Source organism: Halichoerus grypus, chromosome 13 (genome assembly GCF_964656455.1).
Source record: "Halichoerus grypus chromosome 13, mHalGry1.hap1.1, whole genome shotgun sequence".
Taxonomy (NCBI): Eukaryota; Metazoa; Chordata; class Mammalia; order Carnivora; family Phocidae; genus Halichoerus; species Halichoerus grypus.
In genome coordinates this window covers 33,969,752-33,984,475 of record NC_135724.1, presented here as the reverse complement: position 1 = coordinate 33,984,475, position 14,724 = coordinate 33,969,752, and positions in this window count along the sequence as shown.

The window sequence follows — 14,724 nt, the reverse complement described above, 5'->3', positions numbered from 1 at the left end:
AATTTTAGGTTCCTTAGCAAACATATATATATATATACACACACACAATACACATATATTGCTTGGCATTTATTTAATGTTATTTAATGCCCTATTGCCACAAATAATCTGGAAAAGTTTAAATTGAAAACACAGGAACAATATCAGTAAAATCCAAGGAGGATATTTTGGGCTGGGAAGTTACTGAGAAGTATTATTAAAGAAACAGATTGTAAAATATATATATTACTCTCTTCCTTTACCTTCCTTCCCTTCTTCTCTTCCTTACATTTTTAAATTTTAACTTAATTTAGTCAATTTCTTTTTTCTATTTTTTAAATTTCTTTCTCATTAGTCTGCCAACATCCTTCCCGAGCATTGCTTAAGCACCTCTGATCACTTCTCTTAACCAAAGCACTCTATCTCTAGAAGCACCTCAGTAAGCTAGAGGCTGGCATCCAATAGTGGAGATGCCAAAAGTCAACTTGTAAGGACAGTCACCTTTTGATGGCTTGTATAGATAAATATACCATTAACCAGATCAGTCAAGCCAAAGTCATACAAAGTCATATATTTTTGTTTTTTATGGAAGATAAGTAAGTCCAGCTTCAGGTCGAGATTTGGTTCTTAGGTCAGAGTGTTGTAAGGAAGGGAAGAGGAAGGAAAAAGACCAAAGAGTAGAAGCAGAGAAAGGAGAAGAAGGATGTCACCGAGACACACTAGGATGGACTCTGTGATGAGAATGACTACAAATGTGTACAGTGGTTGCAAACTGTGGCCATGGTGGCACTCAAAGTTTCCCAGTCTCATCTTCAGTTGCTGTATATGTGCTCTCATAGTTACCATAAATTTGATCCAATTTTTATTTCAGAAGAATCTTCACCTTACACACATTCTCATACCAACATAAGATTCCAGGACCTAAACACAATGGCTAAAAGGTTGCTTGATATAATGTTTAGGTTACCTATTGCATAAAAAAAGTACTCTAAAACTTAGCAGGTTGAAACAACACACATTTTCTTATTTCTTATGATTTGTTGCTAGACTGAACTCACTTGAGCAGTTCCTCTGATCTCCATGACACTGTTGTATCTACTGTTATCTGGGGGTTCAACTGTGCTGAATCTTACATGATAGTTCACTACATGACACATGACTGGCAACTGGTACTAGCTGTCTGGCCAAACAAAGAGAACTATGGTTCTCTTCCATACAGACTTTCCATGTACCTTTGGCTTCTCAAAGCATGGCAATGGGTTACCAAGAGCATTTGAAAACCCAGAAGCTTCTGTCCCTTTTTAGGCTTAAGCCTTGAATTAGCTCAGTGCCACTTCTATCACACTCTATTGGTTAAAGCAAGTTACAAACTCAGCCCAGGTTGAGGTGTGGGGGTTCAAGTGTGGGGGCTCACTTGAGTTGTTCAAGTGTGGGGACTCTACAGGGTATGATGCACAGTTCATTTTCTCTACAATGGGCTCCCTGACAGAACTGGGGAAGTGCCATGTGCTCCTCTATCCCAAGTGTGGGATGGAATCTGGAGAACTCAACTCATTAAGCAACTCTCTTCCAGGCAAGATACCCACTAGAATGCATGCCCATTCTAACAGCACTCCAGAGCAAATGGGACTCCACTCTCTACAAACATGTTGTATTAACCAAAACAGCATTTAACTCATGGCCCATTTCCATTATTTCTTTCCTTTGTGGAGATGAAAAAGCCTGGCTAATGCCCTTCCTACAATGTTCTTCCTGTACTTGAAAACATAGGCTGGGTCTATATATATAATTTGGCTTAGAAAAATATAGTTGAAAACTACACTTAGCAATAGGTTACTAATTATTCTTAAAATAATGACAACCTCATTTTTTTTTTTTTTTCAAAACTCAACTTTTGGGAAGGCAATCTCTGATCATGTAAAGATTTGACTTGTTTAACTTCTTCTGAGTGTCTACTTAAGACTATTCAGTAATGTTTGTCAACTCTGAGTCAATCCTTTATTTTACCCACAAATTTCTATGACATGTATAAGCATCAGGCTGACCTCTTCCTGTGAAAAGTAGTTTTTAGGGTCTACTTTGAAACAGTAGCTGGGGTCACTTTATCACAGAAATGATCACACTTAGCTGAGGGCTCAGAACATTAGGGTGTCCGAATTTATGACCACTCATTTTTAACTATCTGCTTCATCCATTGAGGTCTTTTATCAGCATGCTTGAAGGTTGGCAGTCTAGCTTTAGCTCAGATGGCAACTGTTAGAGCCAGGGAAGGAGAGAGCTGATGTTGAGGAAACTTGATATGAACAAACACTATGTTATGTGCTTGGATATAATGGTGTATTTAAGCTGCAAACCACCATAGTCTTATGCCATGTACAAGCTGCAAGCCACCATATTCTTACACCATGTAAAAGCTGAGATGTAAGGGTTTCAAGTCATTGAACTACAAATGATCTTTTTTAGATTCTTTTAACTATTATTAGATTGTTCTAATGCTGAGCCCAAATCACTCTTGCTTATGATTTTACCCTATTATTCTTAGTCATACCACTTAGGGAGATAACATTTCATTTTCTCACCTTCATACCTCCAATCCCTTATCTCTTATGTCATGATTTTGTCTCATATTTAATAAAGAAATTAGAAAAATTCCAGACAGGAACTTCTTTAGCTATCAAAGGCCAAAGCTTCCACCCAGGTGCAATTAAGTAAGCCCATAGTCACTGCCTGCTTCACTGGGTGACTGGTACTCCCTTGAGCCCATAGCCCAATCCAGATATTGCCTGTCTTATCTGCTCCCCTTAAGGTAAAACAATTCAATTTTTCTATATCCATTGTACCAGATTCCTCACTTCTCAATCTGTCTTCAATCTATTCCATTTGAGCTCAATCTTTCGCTGCATCCAAAGTCAACTAGTCAATGTCAGTAACATGCTCCATCATGACAAATCCAAGGACCACTTGTCTGTCCTTAATAGTGCAGCAGCCTTTTACATGGTTTCCCACCCTTTCTTCTTGGGACTTTTTTTTTTTTTTTAAGATTTTATTTATTTATTTGACAGAGAGAGAGAGAGAGAGAGAGACAGGGAACACAAGCAGGGGGAGTGGGAGAGGGAGAAGCAGGCCTCCCGCAGAGCAAGGAGCCCGATGCGGGGCTCGATCCCAGGACCCTGGGATCATGACCTGAGCCGAAGGCAGACACTTAACGACTGAGCCACCCAGGTACCCCTCTTGGGACATTTTTTATAATAATAGGGAAAACTTTAGGGACATCATGTTCTCCCAGACATCTTCCTACTCCACTGGCAACCACTGCTAGCTCCTGTTTATTGGTTCCCCATTTACTGCCTGACCTCTAAATGCCAGAGTGCTCCAGAGATCAATCCCAGGTCCACTTCTCTTTTAAAATTTAATTTTTATTTCTAGTAAAATATGAAGCTATAAAAAAACTCAAATTGTGCTATAAAACAACTAAAAGCGACATGCCCTGTCCCATGCCTCCCCAACTCCCAACTCCACTCCCTGGAGGCATCTACTTTTAACTTTAATGGTTTCTTATGGCAATTACCTTCATCTTTGTAAAACATTTATCTTACAACTTTTAGATGTAACAATTTTATATATTATATATTCATATTTCCTCCATGGAAGATAGTTATTTCATCCTCTTACTCAATGTCCCTATTTACTTCCTATCCTTCTCAAGAGTTATATTTAAAAAATGGTTATTTTTATCATTTAATTTATTGTCACTATTAAATAGTGCCAAACCAAGTAGTATACCAGTATTCTATTTTGCTTTGTGTACCATTGTCTTTTCTGGTGCCATTCACTTGCTCATTATTCTATCATTATCTTAGTTTTCTATATTATTTTTCTTAGTTGTCCCCTGCCCCCCCAAACTCTCCAGTGGGATGACTAAATAATTATTAATATTTCCTCCTAGAGAAGTTGCAGTTACACTTGCAGCCCTTCCCCTTGTAGATGGAGTCAGCCCCAGCAGGAAATAGAGTTGCAGGGTTCTACACTTCATACAGTTTTACCCCCAACTCATCATGATATTATAATATTCTTCACAATAGCAGCTGCATTTTGGAGCCCATTAATGACAATTTAAATAAGAAAGAAATACTTGTTATAAGCAATCTCAACTAAAGAGGACTGTATGGAATGGATCACTGGATCAATATATTCAAGAGAGTCTAAGATTCACACTATGAATATTTTTCTTATAGAGCCTACATAAACAGTGGTACAATCCTTGTTTGGATAACTGTATCTATACAGTTCTCTTTGTAACAAGTTTGAGATAAAACACACATGTTAAAGTATTCAGAAGTGACTTTTGGGTTGTGGTAGTGATAACAGTAACAGTACTGGACAAGTTGAGGAACATTGGGAATTTAGGATTACCATAAGGGTAGATGAAGGGTGTTTGCATGGCTTTGACTTTCTCAGTTCTCAGTTTAATGTGTAGACTCAAGTAGTTTGGATAAAGAAAAAAAAATTAAAATGTGAATATATGAACAGTTATATGAGCAGATACAATCTGAACACTGGTGCCTTCCAGAGGAAAGAACAATGAGATCACTGTATAAAAGAGAAGGAAGTGTGCTATTTTTGCACATGTATTTTGTTTGAAAAAAAAATAAAACAAAAACAAAAACTCAGGACTATCACAGACCCTCCACTTGCCTTTGCTCTACAATCATTGTTCTTGCCATCAAGCCAAAATGAAGCACTAACTTAAGCATGTTTAGTTGTGTTAAAAAAATGACCAGGAAAGTGAGATGATATTTCATAGGGGTTCACTGGTGTCACATGTTATTTTTTCCAAATATTTTTAATATGCATATGTAAACCAAGCCTTTCTGGGTTCACAGAAAATGAACTATAAGAACACTAGCTTGTACTGTTACATATTTATATGTACTACAAATAACAGAGATCATTAACAAATATTATAAAGTATAAAAGTATATAAGCAATGCCCTTTACCTTGTAATCAATTTTATATAGTCCCCTGAATCTCTTTGTGACCTCACTTAGGCAGCATCAGGGCACAAGTGCTGAAATGTAGAAAATTTGTCCTATCAGGAACTAGGGATGCTTGAGGGCCACTGAAATTGATAGCTTTGGACCTCTTGGAAGGCTGGCAAGAGGATGGACTATCAAACACAGATACTTTAACTCTCCCCACCTCTCCCCTTCTACCACCAAGTGATATGACTAGCTTTATCATTTCTTAGTTATGGAGAGACCACTCCTTTTCTCTCTGGTGTATCACTGAACAAAGAGTAGAGAGTTTCCTGTTGTTTCCCTAATTTAGCAGCCAAAACAAGAGATATACTCTGAAAAAGACCATTATGCTCAGACATAGCCAAAGTGGACTGTAATTCACTGCAATAACTTGAAATTCACCAAACACACATGAGTATTTATAGACAAATTCTCTGTCCTAGCATGGGGATTGGGGAGGGGGGGGAGATGCTGAATACTATGGAAACACTGACGAGAAGTCAGACAATCCCGGCCCCCAATCCATTCCAATAGTGATGGTGAGAAATGACAAACACACATGAAATAGCAGGGAAAGCCACTCAGACTTACAATATCAAATGATGAATGAATGGTACTCTCCAAAGAGTGAGATGGTGAGGGCAGGATCAGCTGAGTTGGGGTTATCAAGAAGAGGGAAGCATAACTTGTGAGAGGAAGAATGATTGAAGCTGGGTCTTACACAGAGTATGGGCTTAAATAGATGGAAGGCAGGAAGGGGAGCATTCCAGCCAGAAAGACCTGGAAACAAAGATTTAAGCAGGGAGTAGAGATTTGATGAAGAGATGGAAGCAGAGTTTAAACAGTGAAAGGGACAATGGGAAGAAAGGAATCACACATCACATGCATTCCAACTAAATGACATTCCAAAGTTTGGATTTTGGGTTATAAGTGCTTGCAAGGCAGCAGAAGATGACCTGGAATCCACTCTATAGGTGCTGACTCTGAGGGGAAGAAATTGTAGGCCTACCTGGCTTGCGTCAGTCAAGGATCCATAAGAAGTGACCTGCCCTTTGTGGTCACCATATATATCTACACCCCATCCTATACCCCTCACCCTTGACCTGGAGTCCATGAAACCATGGATGGTGGGAGTTAGGTGGAATGAGGATTTTAGAAGACAAAATGAATATAGAGTAAGCATGTCTGTTTTTCTGAGAGGACAGAGAGAGTCCTTATATTGTAAGGATGTGAATTGAGAAAATTTTCATACTAGTTTTGGGGCATCTGAAAGAATATGATATTTTATTTCTGATGTCATTTTGGTGACTCCCTAAACTTAACTTTTTCTCTGTTCACAGACTTTCTTCATGGTCATAGACTCGAAGAAGAGTTGGCAATGCTAAGGGTCTCTTTATAAAGAAAAAAAAAATTCATTCAGTGAAAATCCCCCTTGTTCATCTATTATTGTGTTGCTACCCTTTCAGTCTTTATTAAGTGATGCAAGGTGAAAGGCTTTTTGCAGAGTCCACTTGGCCATCTCTGGCAATCAGCTAACTATTGTTCATTGTACCCATTAACTGCACTGCCCTGGGTCAAGCACTTTGGAGGGATATATAAAAATTCTATCCCTCCATTCAAACACCTCACTAATTCTTGGGAAACTGAGATCATTAATTTAGATACTTAATTTTGTAGCATCATTTGAAAAATGTATATATTAGAGAGAAGTGTTCTCAGGGTTGATAGGAAGAAAAGAGATCCTTTCCATTTGGAGGAGTCAGAAAAAACATCATAAAAATGATTTTGAAGATGAATGATAAAGGCTATGTGATGGAGTAAGCTTGGGAAGGGTCAGACTGTGGGCAGCACGTGCACCAGCGGCAAGGGGAAGCTGTGGCACGGGGCAGTGAGAATGCTGGCTATGTTGGGTTAGGAATCAGAACTAATTACATGGCAGTAATTGCTATTATTTAAGCACCTACTATTACTAAGCCCTGTGATGTATGCTTTTAATATACTGTCAATTTAATTTTCCCAATAAATATATTAATTAAAAAGTAGTAATATTCTCTAACATTCATCACACCTTTAGATCCTCCAGTCCCAGTCCTACATAATCACTCATTTGTAGTGGACGTGGATATAGACTCTTGCCCCAGATGACTCACCCAAACTGACTGTGATACTTCCTTTTCACCCTTGCCAGTAATCGGTTTAAGGAAGCAAAGGCCTAAGATAATTTGTGCCAATAGTAAGAAGGAGATCATATTAGGAAGCTTCCAGCAACAAAGTATTTCACTATCAGGTAAAGCAAGGGAAACCTGCCTCTCTTTCCTAGAGGACACAAGAATGTGTGCTTTCCAGGTGATGCTAAAAGTATCTTGGGATGAGAGAGGAAGCCAGTGTGGGGTCAGAGCCCACACACATTGGGGACATGCAAGAGAACCTAAAAAAGGGAACTGAGCCCTAGTTGCAGCATGCATGCTGCTTATACTCAACTACCTTTCAGGGGATCAATGTTATTCATGATTTTAGGCCATTGGAGCCTTCTTGAAACCTGAAGCTAAAAGCATTCTAACATATAATTTAATTCTCATGGCAACTCAATGAAGCATATACTAACACAATCCCCACTTTACAGGTGATGAAACCTAGACACAAAGAGATTGAAAAACTTGCCTAAAGGCATACAATTGTTAGATGTTGGAGCCAGGATTTTAAACAAGAGCATGTGAATCCAGAAGTCATATTCCTATTCCCTATACTATCCAGTCTCAGGAGGAATGCAAGTAATGTCCTTCTAGCGACGAGAAGTTCAGATTCAATGCTATCCACCAACTCCAAACCCAGCGATGTCAAAAACAATAATTTTATGCTTGACTTCTAGACTGCCACTTCTGATGAAGATAATGACCACCAGAATGATGTCAGTAATGATGGTAATAGCTCATGTTTTGCAGATTTTTTTTAAAGATTTTATTTATTTATTTGAAAGAGAGAGAAAGAGACAGCACGAGCAGAGGGGAGGGGCAGAGGGAAAGGGAGAAGCAGACTCCCCGCTGAGCAGGGAGCCTGATGCTGAGCTTGATCTCAAGACCCCGGGATCATGACTTAACCAACTGAGCCAGCCAGGTGCCTCTGTTTTGCAGATTTTATAATGTGCCAGGCATTGATCTAATCCCTTTATAAAAGTTGACTTACTTAGTCTTTCCCAAAACCTTGTGAGGTATTGTCTATTATTCTCTACATGTTAGAAATAAATACACTGAGGCACAGCAAAATTAATGCCTACGATTCATTGGCATCCAGAACAACCATGTCCTGAGCACTGTATCCAGAGGTTTGCAGTCATTATCTTGAATTGTCTCATTGCCCAACGGCAATGAAAAAAATGTTACCACCATTTTGTGGATACGGAAACTGAAGCACTGAGTTTAGTAACTTGAAGAACACATAGCTTATAAACACAAGAGTCAAATTCAATCCAGTCTGTCCCTCTCCAAGTCTCCTCCATTACTGCCTCAAGCTTCCATGAATATGGAACATGAAGTATAGGCATCCTGAGAACCTGGGCTTTGGCCTTCTGGACTCTGCTTTGGGAAAAACCCCACTTCTCAGCTTCACTTGGGACAGCAGACACTTGGAGCTGCAGAAAGTGCACCTGCCACAGAACCTTACTTATCTGGAGATTCCTGGAGGTCTGGCTCTCAGAGGGACAGCGCTGGACATGCGCCTCAGTTTTAATCAAATTGGACATGTGTGGAGAGGAGCTTTCCTTGTGGTACTGCTATATTTCTTTGTCTGGTCCCAGGTTACACACAGAATCGCAATGGCACAGGTCAACATTTCTACGGAGGGAAGAAAAGAGGTCAGTAGAATTGCTTCTGCATTTCCAAAGTCTGTGGCTTAGACAAGATTTTATTCTCATGCTCATCTGATCCATGTCAGCTCACCTTCTCTGTGAATGTGCATTGGCAGGTTGGTGGCTGATATTTGCTTTGACAAGACTCTGTTTCTTAGTGAGCACAGAGATTTAGTGCAGCAAAAGAAATTTGTGCTGCCAACCCCATGCTGACACCGTTTCCCATCTATAAAACTTTTCAGCCTGTCAGAATCTGGGGGATGAACCTCAAAAGTTATCTGCTATGGCTAATAAAGCTGGAATGTGCTTCATTCTGTGATCTTAATTACTCTTTGATGGTTTTGGAAATTTTCATGTAAAAGGGAAGATCATATCTCAAAGAGTAAAATCCTAGAATATTAGCGCTGGAAGGGACCTTACAGATGATTCATCCTTTCACTCTAGATACAGACAAAATGGATCTTAGAGAAGTGAAGTGTCTTGTTTGAGTCACACAGGCTATTTTAATCAGATTCTAGCTAAGACTCAAGGGCTAGCCATTGGTAATCCTCCTTTCAAGTACATTATATTGTACTTTCTTTTGTTCTACAAATAATTATGTATATAATCCAAATACCTACTTGTTTGTTCACTGAATAATATGATGGGCTCAGGTAGCACATGAAAGATAGTGCACTGTATCAATGAACTGTGCAGAATAAGGGCAAACAGGAGAATAATAGGGCATACACAGTGTGGTCAACCACAATATGTTCTTTCCTTCTCTATCTTCCTCTCATTCTCTCATTGCTTCTCTCTGTCTCTCTCTCTCTCCTGCTCTCTTTAACAAGAAATACCTCAATTATCTAAAAATTACTTATTCTGATGTTTTAACCATAAAATAGTTGACTATCAAGAAAAAAACAATAATCATAAACTTTATATAATAAAAATAAAACTTTCACTTACACCTAGTTAATTTTATTATACCAACAAGTTAACTATCTTGGGTATCCTACCTGCTTATCAAAGCCCATTAGAGGTCTATGTTTAACCAGAGGCTGGGGAGGTGCAGAATATTAGCTACTAGCAAGAGGAGAAAAAGAAAATTTGAAGAAGTAATGGGCAGTCTGACACTTGCAAGAAAGCCCAATATAGGACCAAATTACCCTAAAATATAATTCCTCATCTCATGCAGTATGTGAAGACAGGCAGTCCCTTCCTCTGTAATAAGGCATTTATCATTACATAAAAACTCATGTTTGTAACATTAAACATGTATCACCAAGAGTTAAACTGTGATGTTTGGGTTATGTTTAAGAAGGCAAGAAGAAAAGCTTCTTCCCACTCCTCTCTCAAAAAAAAAAAAAAAAAAAAAAAAAAAAGAGAGAGAGAGAAAGAGAGAGAGAGAATTTAAATGATCACTGTCATTTATCTAAGAAAGTTAAACTTTTTCAGATTGCTGAACTTTTGGTTATTGCTGCAACTGGTATAACACTAAATAGTGTTGATCCCTCAGAAAAATCAGAGGGCTGAAGAAGATGGTATCTGGTGAGAATCTTTGTCTCTTGCATATTGGGGAAAATATACCTTAAGGCTCTTTTTTTCTGGTTAAATTTAAGAGCATAGTTAATTTTCTTTGTTCTCCTACCCTCTCCTTCAGTGCAATTCTCTCCCCATCAGTCCCCACCGCCAATCGCTTTCTGTGCTCACTATGTCAACAGGTCCTGACTTGCCCAAACCCAGTGGTAGGAGTTTGGGAACACTGCATTTGAAAGGTGAATTTCTTTTTAACAAGAATCTCTGATCTCTGAGAGAGATTTCCATTCTCCTACTGTAGGACCACAGATAAATGTCATATTTCTGAAAAAAAAAGTGAGTGTATAGCTCAGGTGAATATAAATTTTAAGTATTCAGGTCATTACTTACTACGTGAAATACAATGATGTCCTATTGATAAAATATTAAACCTATAATGTTTGTATTGGATTCTCCTGGGGTTTCTTGAGGTTGACTGCACAACTCAGTTACACAATTTTCTTAACCGCAAACTTAATTTTGTGGGTGAAGAGGGAGTAGCCCTTAGTTTTTTTGGAGTTTCCTGGAAGGAGAGAAGCTTATGAAGACATTTAAATGCTCCAATTCATGCCAGTGTCTACAGTTAGACATTTCCTCTGAAAAAAAAGCTTAAGGCTTTAAAAGGATTCTGGGAAGATGGTGAAGAAGCATCAGGATTCTGTTCTACCACTACCAATTGTACTGGCAAGTTCTGTCTGACGTAATACTTCAGAACTCTGGAGTTTATTGAAGCCTTCCAACTTCCAAGCGAAGCCTCTAGTGGTAAACTGTGGTTATTTCAGTCAACTTCAGCTCTAAATTGAGAAGCAACTACCTATGCCCCACCCTTCAGCCCTTTGGCAGGCAGCTGGGCACATGCTCCTGGAGCAGTTTGCACACTGTTTACAGGAGGCAGAGTATGCAATATGGATGTGGTCCTCCAAACATCAGGGATTTGTGTTTCGATTGCTGGTCCTTGCTTCTAATTATGGAGGTCTAGACAAAGAGATGGGCAGCCATTGTTGCACCCCACTCCCATTGTTGTAAGCCCCTCCTCTTCAGGCTAAAGCAATTTCTGGGAGGTTTGTAGGGAAGGTGCCTTTTTTCCCCCTTCATTAATTCTTCTCTTTTTCTCTTTTTGGATGTCAGATATTGAAGAATAGGACACCAAAAAGCAACCACAAACATGAGAGAAATTCAAAAGTCACCACACATATCCACAGAAAGGTGCAAGCTCAGAAAAGACTCAAGAAGACCCTAAGTTTACATTTCAGGCTAATGCTCTGCATAGACACATAGACACAGCTTACAACCATAGAAACAAACAAAACAGCAAATCTTGGGAAAGGGGAAGAATCAGACTACTAGAGTTAACACATTACGAAATTCAAATGCTCGGTTTTCAAAGCAAAAAAAATCATAAGTCATATAAAGAAGCAGGAAAGTACGGCCCATTCAAAGCAAAAAATAAACCAATAGAAATGTCCCTGAGAAAGACCAAATAGTGGCCTACCAGACATTTTCCAGAATAGACCATATGGTATGTCACAAATTAAATCTTAGTAGAATTTAAGGTAGACTTCAAAGTAACTTCTCCAGCCAAAATGGGGTAACATTAGAGTTCACTAATAGAAGGAAAACTGGAAAATTAAAAATTTTGTGGAAATTAAACAACATACTTAAAAAGAAATGAATCAAAGAAGAAATTATGATGGAAATTAGAAAGTACCTAAAAATGAAAATGAAAACATAACATATTAAAACTTAGAGGGTAAAAAGAAGGCACTGCTAAGGGGAAAACTTATAGCCATAAATGCTTACATTAAAAAACCACCAAAAAAATTCTTGATCAACTACCATCTCTACAATTCAAGGAACTCAAGAAAAGAACAAACTAGGGGCGCCTGGGTGGCTCAGTCGTTAAGCGTCTGCCTTCGGCTCAGGTCATGATCCCAGGGTCCTGGGATCGAGTCCCGCATCGGGCTCCCTGCTCCGCGGGAAGCCTGCTTCTCCCTCTCCCACTCCCCCTGCTTGTGTTCCCTCTCTCGCTGTGTCTCTCTCTGTCAAATAAATAAATAAAAATCTTTAAAAAAAAAAAAAAAAAAAAAAAATCTAAAAAAAAAAAAGAAAAGAACAAACTAAATGCAAAACTAACTAAAGAAAAGAAATATATACCTCAAAATAACTGAAAGCAGAGTCTTGAAGAGGTATTTATACCTGTGTTCATAGCAGCATTACTCACAATAGCTAAATATGGGAGCAACCTAAGTGACCATCAACAGATGAAGGGATAAGCAAAAAGGGGTATGTATATACAATGGGCTGTTATTCAGTCTTAAAAAGGAAGGGAATTTTGACACACGTTACACATGGATGAACTTTGAAGACACTATACTAAGTGAAATAAGCCAATCACAAATTACTGTATAAATCCACTTACAGGATGCATGTACAGTAGTCAAAATCATAGAGACAGAAAGTAGAATGGTGGCTGCCAGGAGACGGAGGGGAGAGGGAAATGGGCAGTTTGGTTTTGGGTATGTGGAGTTTGAATTTTGCAAAATGAAAAGAGTCCTGGAGATGGATGGGGGTGATAGTTGCATAACAGTGTACATAATTGTGCTTAATAGCACTGAGTCCTATACACTTAAAAATGGTTAATACGGCAAATATTAGGTTATATTAGTTATATTTTACTACATTTTTTTTAAGTGAAAGAAAACCATTATCTAATTAAAAAAAAAAAAAAAAAACCAAAGCTTAAGACTTTCTATTCTGGCTCTATCAAATACCAGAGATAGAAGAAATCTTACTTCAAACCTGCCATTTTATAGATGAGATCACTGGGGCCAGTGAGTGAAAAATAAGAAACTACTCAACCAATGGAATCTGTATTAACCATAATCTAGATGGTTAGTACTGTAATGATTAATATAAAGGATATAATAAGCTTATAGACATACTCCCTACCCTTATGAAACTTACAAGTCTAGTTACTCACTGTTACTCCATTTTACTCAATAAATAACAGAGTATCTCATGGTATTGATAGTAAAGGTCATATATTATCATAGTATTGATGCTAATATCATAAAATCTGCTTTTGTAAATAAAGTTTTATTGGAACACAGACACACCCAAGTATTTATGTATCATCTATGGCTCCTTTTGTATTATAATCACGAGGTTCAGTAGTTGCCATAGAGATTATATATCACCCAAACCTAAAACGTATCCCTTTATTAACTCTGACTTAGAGAAGAATGTCAGCAAAGGCTTGAAAGGCCTTAGAGAAGAGCTGAAAATCAAGACAAGTATTAAATATTGGCGGCAATTTGGAGAGGAGAAAAGACAGAATATACCTAAGAAGGAAATATGAATGAAGGCATGGAGTAAAAAACAAGTATAGGGTAGAGATTTCTGGATGAGAAGGAGCAGGTTTCTAATGGACAGGAGGGGACAGGTGCTATGGAGCCAGATCACAGAGAGCCCTGAGCCAGGCAGAAAAGTATGACTATATAGGTTGGAAATAAAAAACTGTGGAAAGATTTGGGATATGTGAATGACATGAGGAAAGTCATGTTTAAAGAATTTTAATCTGACTGAGATAGGAGGTGGGGGATACAGAGCTGAAAGCCACTCTGGTGACTTCTCTACTAGAATTAGAGGGACTTGTGATTTCTACCCATCTTAATAATGATAAGATGATATTCCAGAGAGGGGAAAAGGTAAGCTCATTTGCCATCATTTGCTCTTCTGCAATTTCTTGGCAACTACTGCTCCTGCAGCTCTGGTGTTCCATGGCCTGCTTTTGGGGTGGTTGGTCCCAGCTAAGAGGCCCTTTCTGTGACCTCGTGGGAACTCATCCCATAATTGTTGGTTAATTGTCTCCAGGGAGGGCCATTTGGAGGAGATGAAATCATCATCATTTGACCATGTCTGATGTGAAATTCCTTTTTAAAACAGATTAGTAAGGGAGGAGGAGGGAGAATGAAAGAATAAAAGAAAATGACAGTTTACTGTAGCTATAGCAAGAGAGAAGCTGTCTCTCACATGATGACATTGACCTCAAGCCAGCTCTTCAGGGAATGGAGAGAATAAATTACCAGGATATGATTTTAGAAGTGATATCCCAGTTGAGCCAGGAGGTCTTTGCAATTAGAAGGTCATTTGTGTGGTTAACAATGTTGCCACAGCCCCGATACTGCTTTCTCTCAAGCCACAGTAGAGAAAATCATCCAAATAAGTGTGGGTTATTATTTTTTTAAAGGAAAGCTGAAGAGCATTTACTTAGTCCTTAGTGGTGTAGCAGGCAATGTGGAATATCTTTCATCTAAATGAAAAAT